The sequence below is a fragment of the Aquila chrysaetos genome, chromosome 1 (genome assembly GCF_900496995.4).
Source record: "Aquila chrysaetos chrysaetos chromosome 1, bAquChr1.4, whole genome shotgun sequence".
NCBI lineage: Eukaryota > Metazoa > Chordata > Aves > Accipitriformes > Accipitridae > Aquila > Aquila chrysaetos.
The window spans coordinates 84,009,641-84,035,879 of NC_044004.1; the positions used below are offsets into that span (position 1 = coordinate 84,009,641).

Genomic DNA, 26,239 nt, shown 5'->3' on the forward strand with positions numbered 1-26,239 from the left:
TCCCGCCGCCCTCACTGAGGCGGGAGATGCGCGGAGCCCCCCGCCAGGCCCGGCCGCGGCTCCCCGCCGTGCCCCGACGGGCGGGGGCCGGTCCCGGTCCCGGTCCGGTCCCGCCCCACCACGAGGCCGCCCCCGGGCGGCGCGGTGCTGCCCCCTTCCTGCCTCTGCGGCGGGGGAGGCGGGAGCGGGCAAGAATTATGAAACCGGAGCAGTAGGGGCAACGCTGCGGGGCCGCCCCTCCACGGGCATCGCCGTTGCACACACACGCACCCCCCCCCCCCCGCCACGGCCCCGGCCAGGCGAAGCAGCCCCGTTCCCCCCCCCCCTCCCCCCAATCCCCCGGGGTACCTCAGAAACCTCTTCTTCTTCCTCTTCCTCCTCGTCTTCCTCCTCCTCCTCCTCCTCGCTGCCGTTGTTGCTGCTCTCGCTGCCGCCGCCGCCGCTCTCGCTGCTGCTGGCCGGCCGGCCCGCCCTCCCGCTCCGCTTCGCCTTCGTCGGCGCCGCCTTCTTCTTCAGCAGCAGGTCGCACACCCGCACCAAACCCCGCGGCGCCGCCGCCGCCGCTGCCGCCGCCCCGGGCGGGCACGACGGCGGTGAGGTACCGGCGCCGCCGTTCAACCCCTCCGGGGGACCGGGCCCCGCCGTGGCGCTCCCGGCGTCGCCGCCGTCACCGCCTCCCTCCGCCGCCGCCACCGAGCCGGCCGCCTTCTCCATGGCCGCCGATCCGCCTCGCTCAGCGCCGGCGCCCGGTGAGGAGGAAGAAGAAGAAGGAGGAGGAGGAGGAGGAGGCACCCGGGGCCGCCGCCGCTGTCTCGGTCACCTCTAGCGCCGGCGCCGCACCACTTCTCGCGATACTTGTCGCCGCCGCCTTCGGCAGCAGCAACCGCGGCGGGCGCCGCTCCCGCCCCGCGCCCGCCCGCCCCTTCCCTCCCTGTCTGCCTGCCTCCCTCCCTTCCCTCCGCCGCCCGGTTCAGCGCGGCCTCGGCCCGGCGCCGCGCTCCCCCGCCGCTCCCCGCTCCGTCGGCGGCAGCCTCCTTGGCGGCGATTTCCCCCCCCCCCCCCCCTCCGCTTTCCACCGTTCCGTGCGTGCTTCAGTCACCGCCCCGGCGCCGGAACCGCCGGCGACGTCATCACCCGCCGCGGCGGCGCCCTGAGGCCGCTTCCCTCCTCTCCGCCCGCCCTCGGCCGGGGATGGCGGCCATCTCCTCGTCCCCGCCCCGCCGGGCTGCTGCTCTGTGGAACGGAGGGCAGGGGGACAGCCGGGGAGGGGGAGGTCTGGGGGTCGCCGTCGGAGAGAGAAGGTGGTTGGGCAGGGCGGCTGCTAGGCGGCCGCTCTGGACCGGTCGAGTTGCTGCGTCAAACGAAATGGCAGGAGAGGGGTAAGAGGAGGGGGGGGGGGCGGCTTGTCAAGCAACAGTTTTCGGGGGGGGGGGGGGGGTCGGCCGTGCGGGGCAGGGGACGCCGTGGGCGGGAAACCTCCTCAGGAAACGGCCAAGGCACGAGTAAGGCCTCAGCTCGGCCCCACCGTGAAACCACGACAACCCCCATTTCCAACCGCTGGCGATGGTGTTCCCTACGGTGCGTCCTCCCCCGACTCTCTGGGCTTCAAAGGCAACCTCCTCAGCCCTGCTCTAAAAGAAAGTCGGTGGAGGACCGCCATAAAAAAGTAGGAAGCATCAGGCTGCCTGTGTCACTTTGACCGCGCGCTTTAATTACGCCCTTTAAACTGTGTCGCCATATCCCGTTTCCTCCTTCAGCACCACCCCCCCGCCCAGCCCAGACTTCCATCCCCAAGATGTACTTGGGACAGTCATACTCAACTTTTTGTGTGGAAAAACATGTCGTCTGCATTGATGCCGGTCAGGTCCTGCAGTAACAAAAGGCTTGTGGCAGTTAAATATAAGCAACCAGTGAATGCTCACTGAAGGAATGGGCGCTCTTTTTTTTTTTTTTTTTTTTTTTTATTTTTATTTCCTCTTCCTTTAGACCTAATGGAAATGAACAGGGAAAAACGTTGTTAACCACAGAAACACATGGCTCTAAAGATAGGTAATGGCTCTCATGCGCTGGTACACTGCGGGTGTTTTGGAATTGGCGTTTCAAACCACCGGAGTCTATTCCAGTTACGTTTTAGGGAAACGCAAAGAGCTTGTCGTTACTTGATTACTTTACCCTTAAATGTTGTCTTTTGTCATCTTGGGATAATGTTGGAAAGCACCCGTCATGTCTGCAGCACCTCTGAAATCAAACATTGCTTTTAAAAAAAATTCTCAAAGAACTAACGCTCGTCACAAAAGCAAATCTGCACAGTTTCCCCCCAAATCTTCACGTTCCTTACATCCCACCAAAACCTACCTCTTGTTACATGCCTTTATATGTTCTTAATAAAAGGACTGCATTACTGGTAACAGCACCACCATTAAGTCACATCATTTCTAAGTCATCTGGCTATAACTGTAGTTCTTAACCTCTAGTGTTCAGTTCCAGTCACCTACCTACTACTTCCTGGCATGACTGCACAAAAATCTCAAAAACAGCGCAAGATGCGTGACAGCAGATCAGTGAGAATAATGCTTTTGTCCTCTTGTCACAAATGTGTTGATTTTTACTGATTTATGTAGAGATAACAAGCACAAATTAAGCATTTCTTACTTGTTGCGATCACAACAACCAGAAAACAGAATTGCAAGTGAATATAGGTAACCTCAGCCTTACCACCTGAGATTCATGGTGTGGGTGTGAAAAGGATGTCACTTTTTTCAAGTGATAAGCCTGGAAAAGTGACCCAGTCTTCATCATTTGATCCAAGAGTTGACTGACTTCTTTAAACCAAACAATCTCTTGGATTTCTTTGGCTGTACAGGCAGCCGGGCAGAGGAACAGATTGTCCGAATGCACCAAATACACCTGCTTGGATTCAGGAAGGGCGGTTGCAGGACTGGATTTTACCCTTTGAGCTGTTAGCAAGGAGTTGCCCTCTCTGTCCCTTTCCAGTGCAGCATGAGGTTGGGAAATGGCATCGAAGGGTCGGTCTGCCGCTGAGGTGATCGAGGCCAAGCGGGGCTGCGGTAACGCTCGGTTCGGTTGTGTTACAAATCTGCATTTTAATTCTGGGCTACAATATTTACACGTTACTTACTTCAAGAGTCCATTTAAGTTGTTAGGCTTGGAAAGGGTATTTTGAGCCATCCAGTCCAGTTTCTTGCTAATGAAAGCAACCGTGTTATTTTATCACTCTGCGTTGTATTCTCAAGCCCTGAATCAGATGGGAGTAGTTACAAAACACCACTTTTGTTGGCATAGGCAGCGTGGACTATCTGAGACTATTTGTTCAGTTTCTTTTATGATGGTGACCTCTGCTCTGATCAAAGAGTTGCTCCTTCTAATCTTGCAGTGTAGAGGAAGTTGTTTTTCTCCATTTTTGTAACATACAGTTTATACCTGCTCTCCCTACCACCCTTACTAGTTTGAGCCTTTTGTGAGTGCAACAGCAATAAAAGCACTTGTGGTCTTTCGAGAAGCTCAGTGTCAGATTCATTGGGCTTATAAGCTTTGTTTTTGTCAGGGGCAAAAGCTGCTAACAAAAGTCAACTATCAGTCCTGTGATGGTTTGAGCAGGAGAACGCCTTGGGAAGGCGTGAAACTTCTCCGGGTGGCATAACAGCGCTTTATATTTTAGAAAACCCAAATAAAACATTCTCATAGGTACCATGTTAATCGTCAAGACAGGCTTATAATGAAAGACGAAATAATCGAGACCATTTTTTTGTATCCCATTTTCCATATGGGTGAATGACCCAAAGCTGTGTTTCCTTTTCATAGGGCTGCTAGGTAATGGATTATATAGCAATGGAAAGTCGGTATAGGCCCTAATCAGGGAAGTAATACCTAACATACATTTCCTTTTGTGAGCCTGTAAGGTTGATTAACTCTGGACATTTGGGTTTGTTGCTGGCATAAAGCTGCAGGAAATCTTGAGAAAAATAATAATCCTTCGTTCTGCCTTTGATCTGTGACTTCTACTTCAGTATTTACTCATTTCCCTTCCGGTTCTTGATCCCTCCACCAAACACTCAATAAAAATATTGGGAAAACCTGAGGTTTGAACTCAGCGAATGCCTTCAGGCACTGCCTCGTGTACGCCAGATTCTTTAAAAAGTTCTGTGGGACAACTCACTTGTTTAAACCTATGCTGTGGTGTAATTATCTGTATGGATCTGCTTTCAGTTTCATTTATAATTGCTGGAAGCAGTATCATCATCAAAGTCAGGAAGCAGGGTTACTGAGTTTTGTTTGGAATTATAACTAATACAGGAACCGAAAAAGTTATTCCTGGTTTGCGTTTTAGTAACCCCTCCAGCACACAGACACAGACACACACACACACAGACACACGCGTAACATGCAAGTTTTCACACCCCGCAAGTCTGTGACTTTTGCCTCCACCTACCCTCCTGCCCTGATTTTACATGTGCACCCTCTCCCTCCCGGTTCGTACACGTGTCAGCTAACTCAGCCCACCTGTGCTCGGTGCCATGCCATCCAGCAGTCCTAAACACCCTCTGTTCACACTGAGCTCTTATTTTTAGGAGCTCCTGAACGACAGTCAGAACTTCTGAAATTATCATTTGAGGGCTGGATAGAAAAAAGGGTGAAAGAAGGTGTCTCATTCTTGATGTGCAAAGATTAAATAATCTAGCTTTTAACTTCAATAACTTTTGTTGTAAATGCACTGAAATGGCACTTCTGAATCACTGAAATAGTTTTCGTTTTGGGAAGGGGTGAATGTATTTTCTCTGTGTATTTGTTTTTGTGAAAACTTCTTGAATTTTTAACCCAAACTTGGGACTGCTACGACTGCAACGAGGCTGCCTTTTCCCATTGTCTCACTCCAGCAGTTTCAGTATCGATTTTTCTCTTTTTGTGAATACAACTGCTTCAGCTGACTTCCTGTAAGTGCTAAAGAGCGCCTCTTAAAAAGGGCGAATGCCGTAAGCCTAAAACCACACCCCCCACGTTTTTGTCTCTTCGTGGCGAGACTGAGTATGTCCAGTTATAGTATTTGTCACAGTAGGAGGAACGTGGGAGGACCACAGCAGTTCTACATCTCCAGATGAGATGATTATCCGAATGAGCTATGAAATTAATCCAAAAACCAAATCACACCAGTCTTACTGGTTATAGAAGGAGTGAATTCATTGGTTGTCTTTGATGCATACGGTTTTGCAGCTGTTGCAGCTTCTGTATGTGCTGCAGCGGTTTTATTCGTATCGTTCTGGGAATTGTGAACCCCAAATGATTGTATTCCTTCAACACGCATACCAAAAGGACTGGGTCAATGAACATCCTTGGTACGTAGCATTGTCTCAAAAAAAAAAAAATGGAAGACACATCTGAAATGGGAGACAAGATAAACTAAAACTAGACCATCGTTAATTCTTTTAAACAGAAATAGTAAAATTTAAGTTCTTCAGCAATTGCGCAGTTAACTGCTGACCAAGTCAAAGGGAGAAAGAAGGAAAAGAACACAAATGTCTCTGCATTCACAGAAGTCTGTTTTCTGTGATATATGTTTTAAGGTTTGCCTAAAACACTCAGTTTTAATAACTGTAAGTTACACATGGAAAAGAATGATTAAAAATTGTTTTTACACAGCCATGGCATTTGCTTTAAATGACATTTTTTTAAATATTTCTCCGTTATAGCAAGTTTCCTGTGAGCATCTCAACTGCTGTGGCCTTGTGAGTAAAGAAAATAAAGAAAATCCAGACAGACTCAGAATTTAACAAGAGCAGTGCTAGCCTGGAGGAACTGCTTAGAGTTACAGCAGCCCGGTTCATCAAGGGACAGCACCTCTATATGTGCAGAAGGTAAAGCATTTACATGAATGCTAACACTCAAACCCACCCAGTATGAAGGCCCATTTGGGATTGACTTCTGCCTACATTTGGCATGGTAAACCAGGTGATTTTGCCATTTGCTATGCTTAAACATCGTCAGTGTCTGTTTGAAATAACATATATATCCCGCCTGAGTGTCTTGAAAAGTATTTGTATTCCGTCTCAGATACCGATACTACATGTTGTGGTAGTTGCCCTTAAACCTTAATACAACGTCATGCCAGCTTTGACCACTTCCTCACGGGCAGGATTGGGAAAGTAAAAACAAGTCCAGAAAGCAAAACCTTTTGAATATTGATTCACTGAAGAAATACGCAGGTGCTCTTGTTAAAAAAGATAAAGCGCAGTTGTTCTGCAGGAAGTGATGGCGTTCCATCCAGCTAAGTCTTTGCTAACAAAGACTAACCTTCTCCTTGTTACTTCCTGATGTCATCACTAGAAGCGATCAGCTCGATCTCAGGGAGTGTCACCAGTGGTGTTCATGCACCCACAAGACGTTGAATTCCAGAGTGGTGTTTGATACCAGGGCACTCGCTGGGAGGCCAGTAGGAGTGCTGGAGACTTTCAGTGGCATGGAATAGTTGTGGTTTGCGTCTGAATGCGATGATGCCCACCCATACACTTGGAGTTGGTTCAGGTAGTTCAGTGTGGCTTACTCACTGTTGCTTCTGGTGTGGTTTTGAGGGAAAGCGCTCCCAAGTTCGGAATGCAGTTTTTTCATCTTGCCGTTTTCGCTCGAGTGTTTAGGCAGAGCCGTGCGTGTTAACGTAACAGGAGCTAGCTAGCTGTGGCCATGCTGGCCTAGTTTTTCCAAAGAATCTGGCAAATGTTAAAAATACAATAATGGCACAAGTGTAAACAGTGATATATAATACACCACGACTGTTTGGAGGCTGGAAATTCAGAGTTCTAGTTAGAGACATGAGGCTTGGAAGCAGTCTTCCTGCAAGAGTACTGCAAGCAAAAGACTACAATTTAAGACAGCACTTGAGAGATCTGTGTACAGTGTAGGTGATACAAGATGATTGACTCTGACAGAGAAGACTGAGCTGAAACACTGATGGCCCCGGATAGACATTAAGCAGGCAGCCTAAGCCTGATGGGTCAAAGGAAAGCAATACCTTTTGTATTAAAATTAAGGTTTTGATGTAATTTGTGTACTTTGTGGGTTTTTACGGTGAGCTTTACAAACTAGTCACTATTTCATACCCTTCTCTATAGCCCCAGTACTACCCAGCAGGTAACAGTACTTTGAACTTGAAATTCTAAAGGGTTGATTAGCTAACAATTGACCTAAAGTGTTAAGCTAGAAAGGCATTTGTTCTGTAATATATTTAGTACTTCGGGAGTCTGTATCTTCTTTAAGAAATGGCTTAAGCACTTGGAATCCTAAAACTTATTAGTACTCTGAAAGACTTAAATTTTTATGTGCATAAATGATTTTTGAGAGTACATTTCGGGTTCCTAATTTGCTTCACATGCTTTCGAAATGTGTACCCTTTGCGAGTATAAAATCGAAAAATACCATGGCAAATTGAGGCAAACAGCATCTGGATGAGATTCTGGATTTCGTTCTAATTGTCTTCAAGTGCTGTAGAAGATAAAAATAAAATAAAACCAAGACAAATCGTAAGATAAAGAGAAGCTTTCTGCGGTTAATGTATAATGGATCTGTAATCCAAAACTGTGAATGACACCTCTCAGGCCAAAACCACCTGTATTTGAATATCAAAGTTTACTTGTCAAACTAATGTTTTGTTATTTGGGTTTGGTTTTGGTTTTTTTTATTACTGACATTTAAGGTAGCATCAGCTGTGGATTACACAAGAATCAGCTAGGACATTAAACATTTCTTACATTTTATGTTTTGCTTGAGTCCTACCAGTCCATAATGATAATTTCTATAGTAACCACTTTTTAAGTAAACAATTGATTAGTTCTGAAATTAGTCCTTGAAATTGTTTTTCTTTGTGGTGCTCGGGAGATCTTAATGCAAGCAGCCTTCTGCTGGCATGCAGAACAACAAGGTACAAGCTGTTGCTTTTCTATTTTCGTACAAAGTGTGCCTAGAAAATATTTATACTACCAGGCCAGTTTATCTCTGGACGAGAAAGGGAGTGAGAATCTCTGGGTGAAACTTCATGAGATCTTGGTTTCAGTGAAGGCAATGTCAGAAATTTCTTTGGTTTCTCAAAAAAGGTATGTAAAGTGGAAGCAAAACATTTTTCGCAGAGTTTAAATGATAACTAGAAAAATGGTGTAAAAGCCCTCAATCGTCTAAAATTATCTAACACCCCCCCGGATCCTGCGGAGCCTCTGTTTTTCAAAACAGAACCTTCCCTACCTTGTTTACTGTGTGCTATTCTACTTACTGGCTCACGTTATTTGCCATTTTGTCTTCACTGTAATGCATTTCCTTTCAACAGCTATATATTGTTGATTCCTGATCTCCTATTTTATGGGGAGGTTGGGATACAGTTTTTTTAAGAAAGAGGGAAGATCAATCTTTCTGTTATTTCACTTTGACACAGTAGATGGAGCTAGAAGCTGGCAATCCATCTTTAGATAAAACTAATCAGAATTGGGGGCCGTGCATGACAAATTCTTACTCTTCCCAACATTCTGGAAATGAAATTTTACTAAAGCATTTGATTCTGGAACATGTGTGTCCTAAAAATATTTTTTTTTCCCATTCAACAGTAAATATAAAGGGTTTTTTTTTTTCTCATTTATTTCCAGCCGGCTAAACAGGGATTTTTTTCTTGTGTGACATTTACAACGCCATTGACTTTAATGCAAGCTAGTTACAAAGTTAGGTGCTGCCTTGAATAGCTTTGTGTTCCTGAATTAGTGTCCTTTTCAGTAAGCATTTCATGTACATGGGAGGAAAAATGCTGATGGGGTGAATTTTCCTTTTGTCACCTGTCAGTCATTCTCTTATTTTCTCATTCATGAACATGAATTCAGTTATATTTCTAAATGAGGAAGTACCACTAGACAGTACTTGAAAAGAGGGCTGCAGTAAGTCAAAATACACATTTACCTACAGATGTCTGGTGAGTGAGCTTATGAGAGTGTTGAAAGGTACATCTGGATCATTTATTCTCATTCATGAATTTCGATGCGTGGACTCGGCCTAAAACATCTGATTTGTTTTTTCAAGTGTGTGATTTTCAATTATACACGAGGTATTACTTTTCAGTATTTAACATTGTATTCCAGAAGTCAATTTGAACACAAATTCACAAGCTCACCTTCAGGCATCACTACAGTCTCCGCACGTTTGGCAAAGCTCTTAAATGCCACTTAACTTCAGCGACATTTAAAACATCTGCTTCAGCCTACTTGCGTTCAGCAAAGCACTGTACATGTAACCTTTAGGTACCCTATTTCCGAACCTAGCACACCTGTTTGTTAGATAGTGACTATTCCTAGCCAGAAAAGCCGTTCATAATTTTTGGAATGCTATGCTTTATCCGTGTTACCTAATACCTTAAAGAACTTTTTAGATTCTGTATTTCAAATATCTATCTTTAATTTAAAAAGACCAGTGTAAGGACAATGAAAACACTTTTCAATAGAAGTACTTCCAAAAGTCTTACACAAATACTTTGCAATAAGAGCGCCAAATAAATCGCACATACTTATTAATCGACAAGTCAAGTTTGCTCTTTGTTATTAATCAAAACCCCAGTGAGAGCTGATCTCTTTGTTATACACTTCACGATGGCAATTTTCTAAGACTGGCACTGGAATATTAGACGTCGTTTTTTGTTTTGTGTGCTAGAATATCCTAAATAAGGTACATTACTTACCTGCCTATGTGGACTGTCAGTCCCAAGCAGATACACCTGAGTTTTGTTAAGCAGATTACGTTAGAGACAGTTACATACTTAGTGACTATTCTACTTCGAATTTCCATGTCATGGAATTATTTCCTACGTTCTGCTCACTTCTTGTCAGCATTTCTTGTATATGTTGTCATGTTTCTTGTATATGTTAGTCAGAGAACTTGCAACTTCAATGCATTGCAGACAGATCCGTATACTGTTAGGTTTTGGCTTTTATTTTATTTTTGGATTCCAGCAAATATGCATCCATTTTTAGCAGGCAGCTATTGCAAAAATAATACTTTCTTAGCATGAGATAGTCATGCTAATCAATGCAATGGTTTTACTTTTTATGTCTTGCCATTTGATTTGACTGTTGACAAGCTAGGGAAGGCTCTATTCCAAACTGTGCATGCTGCCATTCAGCCTCCAGCCATGCCAGAGACAAAGGTCCATTTCAGCCTCCTAGAGGCCTCATTCTTCCTCAGCTGCATTCAGTAAAAGTGTTGTCAAAGCGTGGTCAGTAGCTTGCGCTCGGGTGTTTAGCTGGCCCAGAGTGAGTTTGAACGCAACGGATCAGATCCTTACAAGAGGCTGATTTGGGGAAATGTGTCTTTTTAGGATACAGTTTTCATCCATACTGTGAAAAAGCTACGTGATGATACCTGACTCAACCATGGTGTTAGGGAAATTCGGAATGAGTACATTATAAAAAAATCGGTAAGTGTGGTCGCGGTAACTTTTTTGTATGAAGTCTCCCATAAAGCATTTGAATTGAGGGGCATTCAATATGACACTTAGTTACTAATAATTGTAATCATTAGGTGACAACTTTGCCAATGAAATTGTTGTGACATCTATGCATTCAGAGAACTCTGAGCTTAAGAAAGTAATCTGAGCCAAAATTGCAGCTCTTTAAAAAATTAAAAAAAAAAAAAAAAAAGGAAAAGGAAAATCTCACCTTCTGGCTGGAAGAAAGACAATTCAAGAGATCAACAGACAACAATTTCAAAGCTGAATCCTTCACTTCATCCCCCTCTTGTAACTGTGTAGGCTATTTTTGTAGTTCAAATTGAATTCATTTTCCTTTTCTAACCAACACATGATCATTCCCTACAGTGTTTTAATAAAGTTCAATTTCAGACAGCTTAGCTGTGAAAGAAATGGCAACGATTTGGAGCTAAGGAAAAAATCAGATGCTTCCTTATACCGTGGTTTCTGCTCGGTGTTTGACAAATACCTTGTGCTGTGTGTATTCCCCAATGCCAAACAAGAGGAAGCTAAATGTTTTTGCTACCAGAAAGAATGCAGGAGATTTATGGATATGAATGGTGGTTTCACTACACATTGTTCTACTTCTCTCATTTAAGATATCCCTTAATCCCTCAGTGACCACATTTTTAACAGATGCTGTGATGATAGGGACATTAACTCCCCGTATATTTGTGTGTAGTGCACGTGTCGTGCATATGCACAGAAACGGACAGGTAAGAGCCCCGTGGTTTGTGAATCGCTGGCTCTGCAGACCTATATAAAACAATACAGGCAAAGTCAGTGGTTCCTAGCTACAGGTAGGGTAACAATATTTACATTTCTTTAGATCTTTTCCCTAAGGAAAAAAATGGGTAGATTCATGACATACTGAAGTGGTATTTTATACCAAGAATGGACAACGTATCCTCAGGAAGCCTTATTCCGTCAGGCTGCTGCTAGGTATTGGTAGTGCTCCCTGCACGGCCAAAGAGCAGAATGCCAAACGCCCTGCCGGCCCAGTAAAAAAAAAGGAAATTGCACAGATGCACCATCTTTCTATATTTCATTGACACATCACGCCCCTAATATCACCATCTGATGCTTGTCAAATATCACTATTTAAAGTAGCAAACATTTCTGCAAAGTTCTTAAATGAAGAGAATGTAAAAAGGCTCAGCCTCCTGAGAACACTGCCATTCTCGGGCACCTCAGGATTTCTCTATTGGTACCATACAGATCCTTTCTGATAGGCAGTCCTGACCAAAAGTATTTGTGCTATGGACTGATAAATCTTACAAAAGTTAAGAGAGGAAGCAGACGCAAAGAGAGCTAGTGAAGTAGAAATGGTCGCACAGAACATGAATGGCAAAGCCAAGAATGGGACCTATCCGTTGCAAATGCTTTTTCTCTCTGGTTTTGTTCCTATGCTTGTACCTTTGACCATCTGCTATAACAGGTAGCTTGCAGAGTTTTTTCAGCAGTACCAGTCTGATCATTTCTAGCCACCTGTAATGTGCAATTACAGGTTCAATGTTTTTTACTTACAGCAGCCTGAATAAAAGAAGTTGAAGTACAATTAACGGAAAGCAAACTCTTATCCTGGTGTAATAGTATGGACTGACTGCTGCAGTACCTGTCAAACTAGCACAAATAATCGCTAAATTGATGGTTTTAAATGTTGCTGAGCCATTCTTATGTTTTTAACACCTATGGTTCTCCAAGTATGGAGAAACACCTCACGAGCTTTTTATCCTGGAATAGTTAGTTACTAAGTGGACATAGTTTGTAGGAACGATGTCTCTGATTAACTGAAAGAATAGCCCTTTCTTTGCCCACAGGAACATTAACGTTTTCGTCAACGTTGAGGTCCACGGCTTCTCTGTGTAAAAGAGATTTGTTAACAGTAGGTGGCATACTTCTCCTGCCTGAGGGCTTGGAAAAGGCTGGCTGCATCTTGATCAAGACTAGCTCTTAGCTGACACCCGTTTACTTCGGGGCACATACTAGCTTTCCCTGCCAGAGCTGTCTTTTAGGAAAGGATTAGGCTTGAACATCGGTTTTAGAGTAATCTCAATATAACCTGGGATAGACCTGCTTTTTACTGTCCATACTTGTGCCTTCTGCATTTATGCCAGAGCTCCTCCCAGCCTGCGCTTTTCCCACAGCTCATTGCAATGGCCTTTTCATCTATTATTGCCGCTCCATCTGCACTAGCCTTCACCTGCAGTTTTGAGGGGTCGCTTTGCCTCACATGCAGGAGGTAATTAAACCGGTATTAATTCTTTGCTGTGTGACATGGACATTTCCTACTCTTCCGCTAACCAGACTAAAAATATTTGTGTGATTTGGTGTGAAATAAATTCCTTAAAATGTTGTAGAGAGTGTCTAAAGTCCACGTGGAAAGTTCCAAGATACAGTATCTCTTGGCAGTTTTGTAAATTAAACCCCTACCTTCCAAAACTAAGGCCTGATAAAAAGCCTATTGCATAAAGAGTAGCCTCCCACTTGTAGCCACTTGTGTAAAATAAACTGTTTCTGCACCATTCATGCTAACCAGTGTCTCTGCTGGAGCTTGACTTCAATGGGGCTATACACTGTGCACACAGTTAAGCATACTTGTAATTTCTACCTTTGAAGATCCAGTGGTATAAAGGCTTGCTTGCACAGACCTCATGGCAGGTTAAAGATTTTAATTTTGACCTGACGTGAAGGGATCTGTGATTTTAGATGGTACTTTACTCAAAAAAAGTTTGATTATTGCTTGATTATTCAGCAGTTTCTCATCTTCTTTTCTTAGCTATCCAGTTCTCTGGTTGCAACTGGGGTAAATCAGCAGTGCGTTTCTCAAAAGCACGCAGTTTTATCTAACTCAGTTTCCAGTGAAGTCAGGCGAGTTTTAGCACTGCCTTCCACATAACCAGAATTAGGCCAATGCTGAATATATTGCAAAATCCTACACTGAGGACCTGATAACCTTACTGAGTTGTCAAATAGCTACTTAGGCAATGTCAGTGCCCAACAGACAGGAGTCTCTGATTTGTCTCATTTAAATCGCTCCTTACCCAACTTAAAGAAAGTGCAGTTATATACCAAAAGGAGGAGGGGAGTACTTGATTTTCCTTTCAGAAGTGAAAGTAGGTAGATTGCCTACTTGATGGCCAGGAATCAAATAAGATAGTTTCCTTTTTCTTTGAAAAAAAATAACAAAAAAAAAAAACCAAACCAACAAACAAACCAAAAAACCTACACAGAAATTCCTTGGGAAACCTAGTCTAAATTTCACCTTCTCCACCCAATAATTTTTAGTTCCAGTGTTACATCGTTCTGTACTGAATTTTATGACCAGCTCGATCATGAAGTTTTCTTTTTGTGGGTGGCAAGATAAAATGACCCAAGTCCATGTCAGTAGAGTTTTTGTCTGTTGCCACATGGTACAATAACTGTGTGTTTTTTTCCAAAGAACAGAAAATTCAGTGCAAAGTTTCATGAATAAATGCCATGAGGACCGACAAAAATACATGTTATCAGTAAAACAGTGAAGGTGACTAGCCAAGGGCTTCCACATTTGTTGTTCTAAAACCATGACAACTACAAATCTTTCCTAGGGTCTGGGTCTGTAGGTCTTTAAACAGAAAAAGTCATTCTTGAATTTCCATAGAGATGATATCTTAATTTTAGAGGCAGACCCGGTGACAAACTGGTATCTTTTTGTTCTCTTGATTTTATACTTGGTTCAAATGGTCATATTTTTAATGGACAGTCTGTTTATAGGATATCTTCTTATTCCCATCTGTCTATTGCATGAAATCAGGCACCTACCTACCAAAGCAGTCCAGTTTTACAGGTAAAATTCACGTCGCGTTAGTCTCTATTCATTCCGTTTCATGAGATAGTCAGTGTAAGACAAAATGGGGCCTGCAGGATCAGAAATTTTATTCTACTTTGCTTTAGTGGGAATGGCATCGAACATTCTGAACTTACACTGCTGATAACGATGGATCCTGTGCTTTCCATATGCAGGATTTTAACTGAAACCACGCTTCCTCATGCACATTCAGTTTTGCTTATGTCGTGTTCCTTTTTATACCGATTTTCTGACAGAAATGAAGTACACAAGGAACACGAGGCTTGGTCTTTTTAAGACATAATGACTTTTGTCTATTTTCCAGTGTAAGATCTCCAGGAATTATATTAATCATCTTTTGTGTGACTATTTCAAACCTTTCGTGTTTTCAGATTTAAGACTGCTCGTTATGATTGGCTGGATAAATTCAACACTCAAATTAGCATTTACAACTTGGAAGATGTGGAGCGGGCTTACATGTCTGAGAGTGTCACAGGGACTAATACAATCTAATCTGCACATTCCTAGAAGTCTGAAGAGGAAAATAATAGCCACTGTAAAAGGCTAAGTCTGTCACAAATAGCCAGTCTTGGTCTCTGAGAGGAGGCATCAATGTCAGGCATAGTAGCTGGACTCTGTCATTCCTAGTCTGAGAAACGGGCATTTGTCCATGTAGGTCATCACTGAGTACTGGTTCTAGGCTAGTAGTGCTGTAGTTTGTTTATTTGTTTTGAAATTTTATTGGACATAGGTCAGGGTTAGCAGATTAAGAGATGTTTGTCATTTGAAAGGTTTGAACATTTTAAACATTCACTCTTTCTTGAACTGCTTTGGTTGTAGACCACAAAACACCATCCCCAGGGACAACAAATGCATTCAGAAGGGTAATTTCCTGTGATTTCAATGCTACCATAGCTCAGTCCACTGTTGGGAGTTTTACTGTTTTACTTCAGTAGGAGCAAAGATGTGCTGGTGATATTTGTGATCATTATGACATAAAGGAGACCTGGTCTATCTATTTATTGCACAGTTTTCACATAAAATGTCAATTAGTTGAATCCAAAAACGTTTCTCTGGAAACATCAGACTGGAAACGTTTATGAAATCCGAAGTTATGTTTCCTATAGAACCATATTGGCTTAAACAAACCTGCAGGGAGGCAAGCCCTGTGCTTGTAGGATTTCTAGCTTTGGGGCACCCAGTCAAACGAGCCAAGAACATCAGTGTTCTGCGATGCCAAAGCATCCATCCCCAAAGTTTTACAGTGCTAACAGCAATGAGGCTACAGCGCCTGACTGTGCAGCAGGACCTTCGCGACCGTGAGGCTTGTGTTCATGTCAGGCGCTCAACATTTTCAGGCTTCCTGTTCTTACACCAGGAGCTGAGTCCTAGGTCTTGGCTCAGCACTAGGCTCTCCGCTCTGCCAGTAGGAACTGTGAGAGATTTAGTTCAACACATAATTTGCACAGCTTCCAACTTCCTTTCCCAGGGAGCCAGGAATCTGGCAGCCTTAGGCAACCCCGGCATGGAAAACACTTATTAAGACACAGGAGGCAGATATAACATATAAATCAGGTAACATGACTAGCTATTTACAAACAAAGGACAGACAGACCCCTCCCCGTTACTGTAAGGGACGCAGGGCAGGATTCCTCTCTTTCTAAATCAAACACCTACTTTTGGTTAGATGACATGCGTCCTTCGCTCCATGGCTATATGGACTAGATCTGCACTGACTTTACAGGAAGCCTCGAGTCTCTTTGCAGTGAGAACAGCTCAGGTGCCTGTATTGTAGACACCCAAAGCTTAGTAAGACGAATCCCACTCTGTGTTTGCAGCACTTATAGCCGTGGAGAAAAGTCAGAAACCTTAGATCACTTAAAAGCGCAGGAGCCAGATAAGGGCAATTCTCAACTCATTCTTATAGTTTAATTTCATGAGTTATTTTTGAGACCTATAGAAAGATCATGAATATGCTTGGTGGGCAATATTGAACCACTGTTGGTATTAGAATAAAAGGCATTTGAACAGAAAGCAAATGTCAAGGACTGTCAGCATGGGGTTGGAGGGCAATATAGAGGAATGGCCTAGCGAGTATAGCCACTGGCTAATTGATCCAAAAGACAACACGAAAAGCTTCATGTGCAAAGAGTTTGTTAATATTTCTTTTCATGACTTGAGAAGGATTCTCGGGTTAGCGTTCAAATTAAAAAAAAAACCAAACCAACACAGCTATTCAGACTTTGCAAAGCCACAGATCTATCTGGTGCCTCTTTTTAATTCCTTTGATGTGACTGTCAGGACCAATCTTTTTATTGCTTATTTCAGTCAACCACATGAATGATACGGATCTTTGCTAAGCTTAATCACAGTTTTTGGTCTTGGATGAAATTTTTCTGATTTTTGGAATGTAGCGAGCAACCTCTCTTTTAAAATCAGGTCTTCCCGAAGGCTCTCAAATTAGGTACCCCAAATCACCTGTCCCCTTGGAAAATCAGAGGTTGCAAGCACTACTCTAAAGAAAAAAACAACCAAACAAACAAAACAAGCAACATTTCCTCAGTTTCATACTATTTTTTAGTCACTTCCTTAACATTGGGAGTCCCAGGTTTCCAGTATTACATGCTATATTGTAACAAATACAGGTAAAGGAGAACATAGGAAGGAAAAGAGCAACCAGAAGAAAGACAATGTTTTATTGCTGCTGCTGCATATTGAATTCTCTTTTAAGAGATCATTACATGCTGATAATATCATTGGGAGTTTGATTCACTTTTAAGGTAGTACTGGACCTGAAACTACACGCCAGAGATCACCTAATAAATGTGGTCTGTTTGAATGCTGCTTGAAGAGCTTTTAGCTGTTAAAAACAATTGATTTTTTCAGACAGAAAAGTACACATGCTTAGGTTTGACTAATTGAACTTTGCTTCTGAGGCTAAGACAAAAATGTTGAAATATTTCACTGTGGTTTTGGATTTCACCTGCGGGGACAGAAAGCTTCACATTCAGTTCGTGGAGCCTCAGAATTCATTATAGCAGAATAACATGCAGAAGTGGATTATTTTTTTATGTCATTGAGTAAATGACAGTGCCAACTATAAAAAATTCTTAACCTGCCTGCTTCAAAAGAGTGGAACAGGCTCAGTCCTAGCTGTAGCAGGGCCACTTGGCAGGCTGCAGAGCTCTGGACCCTCTTTCTTGCTGTTCATCCTTACCCCTCTGCTCTCAGAATTCCCTGCTGTGATGTCAGGAGGTGAGTCCTACCTCTGTCCAGATACCGGCTCTGAGGAAACTGAAAATCTGGGTTCTCACAGGAGTGCTGAAAGGAGCGATATTTTTGAATACAACCATGACAGAACTTTGTTCGGTATGTACGGGACTGAAAGGATTCTTCCCTACACGTTCATCTGTCTCGCTTGCGCTATAAACATTCCTCCAGCAACCAGAACCTACGAGCGGCTGTACAAAACTCTGTTCTCCTGATAAGGTGCCAGTTCAGGCCCTGACTCTTAGCTACAGAAATTCTGAAGGCAGTAGGGGATATTTGAGGTGGAAAACGCCACTCCTGCTCCAGGGCTTCACTTAAAATAACTATCTTTCCATTTTTCAAAGTTGAGGGCTTTAACTCCAGGAATTGCTTACTCAGAAATGGAGGAAAGAATGAGAACAGGATCAGTCTCTTTTTCTCCTTAATGCTTGAACATTTACAAGTTGTCTTAACTAGATAAACTAGTATCTTCCCAAGAAACAAACCAACATAAAAATTCCAGAGGCCATAACAGAAAAACCAGCACAATATCAGAGAGCAATTATAGCAGTAACACAGATTCTGCTTCTATGGGGATGGGCACGAAAGAGAAAATATTTATCAGCTCTGAAGGTTTTAGGACAGAATGGGAAAACCTTAAGTTTACAATGAAACTAAATGAAAAATAGGACAAAGTAAGAGTGTCAGCACTGCTGAGGGTCAAAGGCTGTCAGTGATGCAGTAACATCTGGGTGTGTCAGCTGCAGAATGGGGGAGTCTGTGTAACATCTCAGAAATTTTCCAGAAGTCCTACAGCCCCACTAGACATAAAACAATTTTTTCAACTCTGAAAGTGTTCCAAGTTGGGAGCAAAACCACCAGCTCCCAGTATCATTAGCTCATTTTCAACATGCCTTTCTTCTGATTTTAGCAAATACACCTGCTTACACTCACAAAAAAGTTTGTAGCCATGTTTTTTATAAATTGGAGGTCACAGATAAATGCCTTAAAAGGAATTCAAACAAACAAACAAAAAAACTCAAAACATTTCCTGCTGTTCCTCAGAAGTTTTCAATATCTCTTTCGCTGCTAGACCTGAAGTGCGTCAGACCTAGGGAAGAAGTATTAACAATCTCTGGCCAAACAAAAGCTTTCAGCTTTGGCCCTTGACTGAACTGTGTTCACTGAATGGTTCTTCTGTACTGCCAAAGACCATCAAGCTACAGTTGACTGCAGTTGCACTTTTCCAGGCACAGAGCCACCAACAATTTCTTAGAGGTTGAATGCCATTTATTAGCTATCGGAAACAAAATAGCCACAACGGAGACAGACTGGTGAAAAGAATGAACCGCAGAGACTCTTAGTGAGAATTTTCAGAGGACTTAGAGCAGTTCTGTTAGGATCGTTAGAAATACATGAAGTAGCTCACAGCTAAATATAAGCAGAAGTAGAACAATGCTTAGTGTGCTATTGAAAAAAACACACTAATGAAATGTATATGGTTCCACATATATCAGCTATGCCAACTGTTTTTAAACAGCACCTTAAAGAAGAATGCAAGCAACCACTGAGAATATGAGCTTCTGTGGAGATACGACATCAGCGGGATACAAACCAGCAAAAATAGGTGTATCATAAAACTCAGAAGAACACAGGCTGCAAAGCTCAGGCAGCAGCATGGAAATTGGAAACCGAGTGCCAAAAAGTTTCTAGGGCACAAGTGAACGTACTGGATTCCAAAGGCCTCTGGAGAATTATGTAAGAGGAAGAAAAAAGATCACCACCGATAGTTGTATCATGAAACAAACATCAATCGCACCACCGCAACAATTTAAATTCTAGATAGCGTATCAAAGAAATTTATAAAAAGTACTGAAGCAAAAGGTTCTTTCTGATATGGACTTAACGAACTGAGTAACGCCGCTCCTAGGATAAATCTTTCCAGCTGATAGCCCTCACGAAACACTGAAAGCTGTATATTTGGATAGATTCAAGCAATTTAATGCATTATAGAGGAGTCAATATGAAATGCCTACAGTCAGTAAGGTATTACCTCACAAGGCAAAACAAAACTTTTCTTGTACCTGCTGCCAAAGGATGATCGTGGCGACTGTTACTTGATAAGGAAAACAGCTACATCACCAATTTGTGGATTTCATGAGACAAATTGGTAGGGATGGTAGAATGCCCTATGGATCAAATGTACAGGATTTGAAAAGCAGGACAGGCAACAAGACTCACTAACAGGACTCGAACACTTCAGAGATTAATGTTGAAATGGAGAGTAGTTTGGATGTAAAGACAGCATAACAAGAAGCGTAGCAAGGTATGAACTCAATCTCTTCCCTTTGATCAGTGTAAGTAGGGAAGACAGAAGAACAATGTGATTTCTGGCTCACTGCTGCACAGTACATGAAGTACTTGCTAACTTACCCACAGCTTGCTTTGAACAGGTAAAACCAACAGAGAAGATATCCCACATCTAAAAGATATATTACATCATATCAAAGCCTTCACTAAAAGATATTTAACATGGTTTTTTCCATGTCAGCCTAGTGTATATAGATGCCCAGGATGAGTAGAAGATGGAAATGGCGAGAGTCGTAGTTCATCCAAACGATAAAGCAAAGAGTAGGGACTAACTTGCCCGTTCTGAAATTCTGTGATATTCTGCGGTGTGTATGAGTAGAGACCTGCAAAGCACGTTGCTGCTGGGATAGGGGACGTAGGGACAATGCTGCTGGGATTGGGACACTGTTTCTAGAGATATGGCAACCGGGAGCTTTCACATCAATACCCACAGAAAAATGTATGCGCAACCGAAGTATCTCGCAGTCACCTGCATGTGTAATAAGCTCCACCAGCACAGTGGGGAAGGAGAGTCTTCAGAAACTACTGTAAATAATCAGAAGGCATTTTTATGAAGTACCCTACACACCCCCAGAACACTGTTATGTGGTGTTCTTGGAACAGCAGAGCTAAAACGGAGATAACATGAGATGCATATAAATGATTTCTCACACAGAAGTCCTAGATCACGAAGAGAAAGCTATGAAAAGTGCATTTTTCTTCCTAAGGGAAAACATCATTTAGAGCAACTAGATAGGAGATTGAAGGCAGGAACCTGAAAGAGCAAGAATAAGCTCTGATCAGAGGGTCACAATTGCTACTAGCATCCTAAGGATACTTGGAAGATCTGCATATGAAAAAAAGGCATCATATATAAGCAATATACTATTAAACACATATTCTTGAGAAAAGTTATTCTTGAAAATATCCATTAGAGCCATTTTGATTTCTCATATGCATATAACTATAAGAGAGATGAGAGACCTGGTAAATAGCTATGTCATACATAGGAAAATCCAGGGCCAGACAATGAAAGTGTGCAATGTTCCCAGTAGAGCTCAGTATACATTAGGAATGCACATAAATTATCGCATTACCATAAACCATTATCTAGGTTTTTGGAAGTGATACATATTGCCAGATACTGCTGCAGCGATTACTGTAAGCAAAGCAACATAGCATTTCAATGGGTGGCATACTACTGTAATTGTTTTGGAGCCGGTTGGTGCAACTTGGTTGGAAACAGACATTTAGTTGCGCCTTCATTATATTACAGCCAGTCAAATAGTAAAGGTAAAGTACTGGGCAAACTTCTCAATACCGTAGTAAAGAGCACAACGACAAAGAAATATACACAAATGCCACATGAATAGGAAAAAGCTGACTCGGAAGCCTGAAGTCTTAATATCACTACCACTGCCAGTGAAGTAAAGAACAATAGAGGAAGAACAGGGAAAGCGTGTATTGTCTGAAACCTAATACAACCAAGAGGTGAACAGCTTAGCAGAAAAATTCAGGCATAACACCGTGCATGAATCATTTTCAAACTGTGCACTTGAAAGTAAGTGTCTGACAAACAGATACCCACTTCTTCAGGGAAGGCAGCACTGAATTCACTTTAATGAAGCTGTAAATCCTTATAGTCCCGTCAATGAGAAACAGTAATATTCACAATATAGAGCACAGTGAAATAGGCAGCCTACTGAGACCTGGTCAACAAGACATAGAAAGAAGACTGACTTGCGCTGGCTTCTCCTCCCATCTGCTTGCAAGACCTTCCTGAGACCTTTAGGGTTGGCATGGTGTGAAAGAACCTTTTCCAACCCCTGCCACGGTAAATGTCTTGTTAACAGGTAATTAGGGGAATACCTAAACAAAAAGAAACTAATAACTTTAAAAAGCAGTCTCATTCACATATGTGTGCATGTGTCTGTCTTGAGATGGACTTTGGAAGGTATAATTTCAAATTATGCAATCAGGTTATCAAATTCAAGCTTAACCTTGCAATCTGGAAAACGTACGTCCGCCATACGTAACAATACATATACAAAACATTTTTATACGCATATGAAAACCATTTTTTTCCGGTATGCTTTTCAGCATAATTTTTAAAAAGTCTGCTTTCTAGATGGACTTGATGATAGAGAGAGCATAGAGGGGACAATGAGGTCTGCATGTTACCCTGTCTGAGGTCTTTCTCCCTCACTTTGAAGTAAGCACCGAATACCGCACGTTCTGGCCGTTCCTGTCTGTGTTCTGGATTTTGGCATGAAGTTCAGGTTTGCAAAACTGTTTAGGTTTTGAGGATGCAGATTTGTGGTCTTGAATCTGTTCCAGCAGAGGACTACAGGAATAAGACAGTAAATTACAAATTGAGCTTATCAGAATTAGGTGTTTGGATTATTTAGGTGCAGTGAGACTATGAATAGTCATTCTGGTTGATTTTAAAATGCTTATTTTAATGAGGGAAAACTCTGTAAAATTGCAGATGAGTGGCTGATCACCCAAGAGAGTGGCTTAGCATCAGAACTGAGGACGTGCCCAGAAGATACGTCCTATCGTGGAATGCTGTTAGCTACACCTTAGCAGGTCTCTGCCTATTCTGCTACAGTGATCAAATCCTTTCCATGTTTATATTTGCTCATCAGATGGGCCTTCTTGCTCATTTTATATCTATGAGTCCATCTCTGTTCAAACAAAAGGCATATATCTGTTTGAGGTGTTTGACTTGTTTTGCATGGGAGCCAAACATCAGTGATAAGAATAGCAAACATAATGCACCAGAGCAGGAAAAGACTGGTACCTGACCATGTGTCCAGAACTACAGACACTTATTTAGAAATATTCTGATAATTACAGTTATTTAAAAAATGAGCTACTGTCCAACGGAAAAAAAAACAAAACAGCTAAGCCACATGTCTGTAGGCACAGGACTGGAAATAGGAGATGGTGACACCTTTTTCAGCATTATCTCACCTCCACCTGCAGACGGATGAGAAACAGCATTCTTTTTGCTGGTTCTGTCCGCTTTGGCAGAAGGCTATTTTTCATTTTGAGGAAGAAAAAAAATTGCTATTTGGCTGCCCTCCTTCGTGTTATCATTAGATACGTAAAAAAAGCCAAAGCGGAAAGGAAAAAAAAAAAAAAAAAAGGAACAAAACCACCTCCAAAACAGAACTGCGGTTACTGGCAGTAGTTGTGATGCTGGCACATGAACGTCTCTAGTTTTGGTGTATATCTCATGGTCCAGTCACACAAACAAAAGTTTTGGTCTTGAAAACAGAGAAAAAACAGCAGTAAATAAAATTGAGGGCCACAAAATTAGAGAGATACTATTAGTTGGGTTTTTTTGAGAGTTCACTTTGAAAAGGACTTAGTTTCCAAAAGTGCTCTAGCAGTTGTTCTTATGATGATAGATCAAATTTGTTGCTCAGAAGTCTCATGCAATTTTAGTACGTTTTGGTCCACATATGTCTAACCTTTAGCAGGAACATTAATCCCAGTGAAATATGAATAGCTTTCCCTTCAACTTCTGAATGCTTTCCACTCTCCTGCAATCTCCTTTAAGTGCAAACCACTGAACATAGAGGTGAATGGGTGGGTTTTTTTCTGATAATGGAGCTGTTACTGTAAAATTCATGGCTCAGAAATTCCTTAAGAGCTATGGCTCTACTATGGCATCTCTTCATCCTTACTAATTTTGTTGTATCCAGCATAAGAGAGCCCACAGCACAAAATGAAGCCTGGCCATATGCAAACAGAGGTTGGTTAAATAGGTATCCCTGAAAGTATTTCTTCAGTGAGAGTCTGAGAATGAAGCAATCCTCTTTGTATCTACTCTTCCACTTTGCACAGCATGGTATGATGGAATATTTAAAAATGATGCGTCCTTTTTTTCCAGGTCAATTAGTCTTGGCATTACTGTCCTTTGGTCCCCCACATCTGAAATAACACTAGTCACCGTCTGTAACTTCAGACATAAATGTGTGTGAAAATGCATTCGTCTTAAAATGCAATTGATATGTTCCTTTCTGTAATACCAGGACTTTGTTGAAAGTGTACTCAACATAGTATGGAAGAATTGAGTAACAGGAAACTCAGTATAATATTTAATATTGTTAAACAAACATCAGCACTGGAGTTCAGATCTCTCTTTCAGCAGTTATATGAAATGTTGGCATGAAGTACAGGACAGACAACAGAAGATATCTAGAAATAAACATGGACCCTGTATTACAAACTTACATATTAACTCTAGGGGACCAGTAGTGTTACTGCTAACACTGCACAATGCCGCAGGGGAAAATTCCAGATAGCTTCCAAGATGCAACATTACATACCGAGACTTTTTCTTGTGCTAAATTTCAGTGTAAGAGAAAATATTTCCCCCTCCCAGTCCTTAGCTGTCATTTTCTGAAGACTGCTTTGATACAGCCCGAGAGCATTTTAAGAGCTGTTCTAAGGCACGATTTGCCCCTACCACATTTTTTCACCACTTTGACTTGGGAAATGTTCCAGTCTGGTTGCCTTTTACAGTCACTTTATGGTTATCAGCAAGACACCTAAAAGTGTGTTTACATCTCACTCAATGGAGACACAGGTTGAAGACGCACGTAAATCAAGCTGATGTTTGTGGGAAAGTTATATTCCATTTTTACAGTGGCTTTCATTGGGTCAGAAGGTACTTGTCAGATTTCTGAGTTAGCTCCTTGCATTCATTTTATTGGAGATCTTGGAAAAAGTATTCTTATGCCCCTGTATCAGCATTCCACCTCTCACCATTTATATCAATGCAAAATACGTGCAGAAGTTTCCAAACTCAGAATGTTGATACATCCAAATGTCAGTGATTTAAGGGACTGTGCAAAAAAATGCTAGGTGGTCTTCAGCCATTCTGAAGGTTACAGGTTAATCAAAAAGATCCACGTTTTAGTGATGGGTTCTTCTTTGACAGAGGGATATGGTCAGTAAAACCAATTACAGGCTGAAGCGTTTAACCAGCTCTTTCCTGGGATTTTGTTAGGCTAAAGCAGCACAGGTCTGAAAGGTCCAGATTGTTCATCGTAATTCCCATCATTCTCCAGAAAGCTGGGATTTTTCTACAACCACCTGAAAATTATCCCTATTTCTAACATTAAGACAAAACCAGGGCGCTTTTCTGCAAATTTGGCTTTCCCCCCAACATCCTTCATGTAAGAGTTATCCAGGTAACCTTTAATTCCCAAAATAGAGCCTTGCTCCTTTAAATCACTAACAAGAATGCTGGTTTTTGCCTACAAAGATATCAGCAGCAGACTTGGGAAAATGCAAAACTTTTTTGCAAAAGCAGCAGGTAGTACAAATTTCATTGTATCAAACTATTCTGTAAACTCATCTAAGTTTAATGTGGTTATTCATGGAGAACAGAATGGTCTTTCTGAAAGACACGATGCATTGCCGTGACATTTTTCTAAATGAAACCTGCCTGCAAATATTTTATGCTTAGACACATAATTTGATTTATTTAAGACATGTTTAAAAACTCAAGTTCAGACACAAAGGGAAGTCTTTTTTCTTTTTTTTTTTTCTTTTTGTGTCAAATTTCCAGAAAACTGAAAATTCATACTACTCCCAGTAGGAATAATACAGAGTTGTGGTAGAACTGCCCACTTGAGAAAAAAAAACAGAGTAGAAAAGGGAACCTTAAGGACTAAGGAAGCATTACAAGACTTCGCTCTAAGCTATACCAGGTGGTTACTTGCTACCAGAAGCAATGAGTTGCAAGGCAGAGCACGACCTCCAGCAACGCACTGAGAATAGTCGTGTGGGTTGACATCCAGCCACCGGCAAGTCAAATTCATTAAAAGTAAACCCTAGTGTTTCCCACTGTGGAACTACATCACTTTGCACTCAGTAAGGATCCAACCTTATACGTGGTTTGTTTTGTTTTTTTTTTTTTTAAGCCTCTCACTGAGTGTTCTGGAAAAACAATTTCAATTTTATTCCATGTGCCGGGGCTCTGTGCAAACGTCACAATTCTTCTTGTGTCTGATCTCCTAAGTTACCGACTAATCAATAGAAAATTTTTTAAGAGGAGAGTGGTGCTTCATTAAGAGATTACTCGTGGGAGGATGTCAGCTCAAATGAGGAATTGCAAAAATTATGAAATGACAGCTCTTGCAAATGTTTACACATGTATTTGGCAGTTTTCTGGATCCTGGTGAATAGCAGTACCCACAGAAAACCCGAATGGGACCTAACAAATCAGGTGCTCAAATCAGCCCTTTGGCTGTTTGAGCAGTCTTCCTTTTGGATGTTACCCTAAGTGTACATCC

General features: G+C 42.1%; 1 long non-coding RNA gene across 3 annotated transcripts; it reads left to right on the forward strand.

Moving 5' to 3' along the window:
- Positions 1-989: 989 nt before the first annotated feature.
- On the forward strand, positions 990-25,822 carry LOC115348806. Of its 3 annotated transcripts, none has more exons than XR_003925937.2 (3): positions 990-1,379; positions 5,706-5,964; positions 25,513-25,822. It is a non-coding gene; the product is annotated as an uncharacterized LOC115348806 (long non-coding RNA). The 3 variants fall into 3 exon arrangements; XR_003925941.2 differs by having other exon boundaries at positions 5,706-5,870; XR_003925944.2 differs by lacking the exon at positions 25,513-25,822 and adding an exon at positions 10,352-10,434 and having other exon boundaries at positions 5,706-5,870.
- Positions 25,823-26,239: the final 417 nt, after the last annotated feature.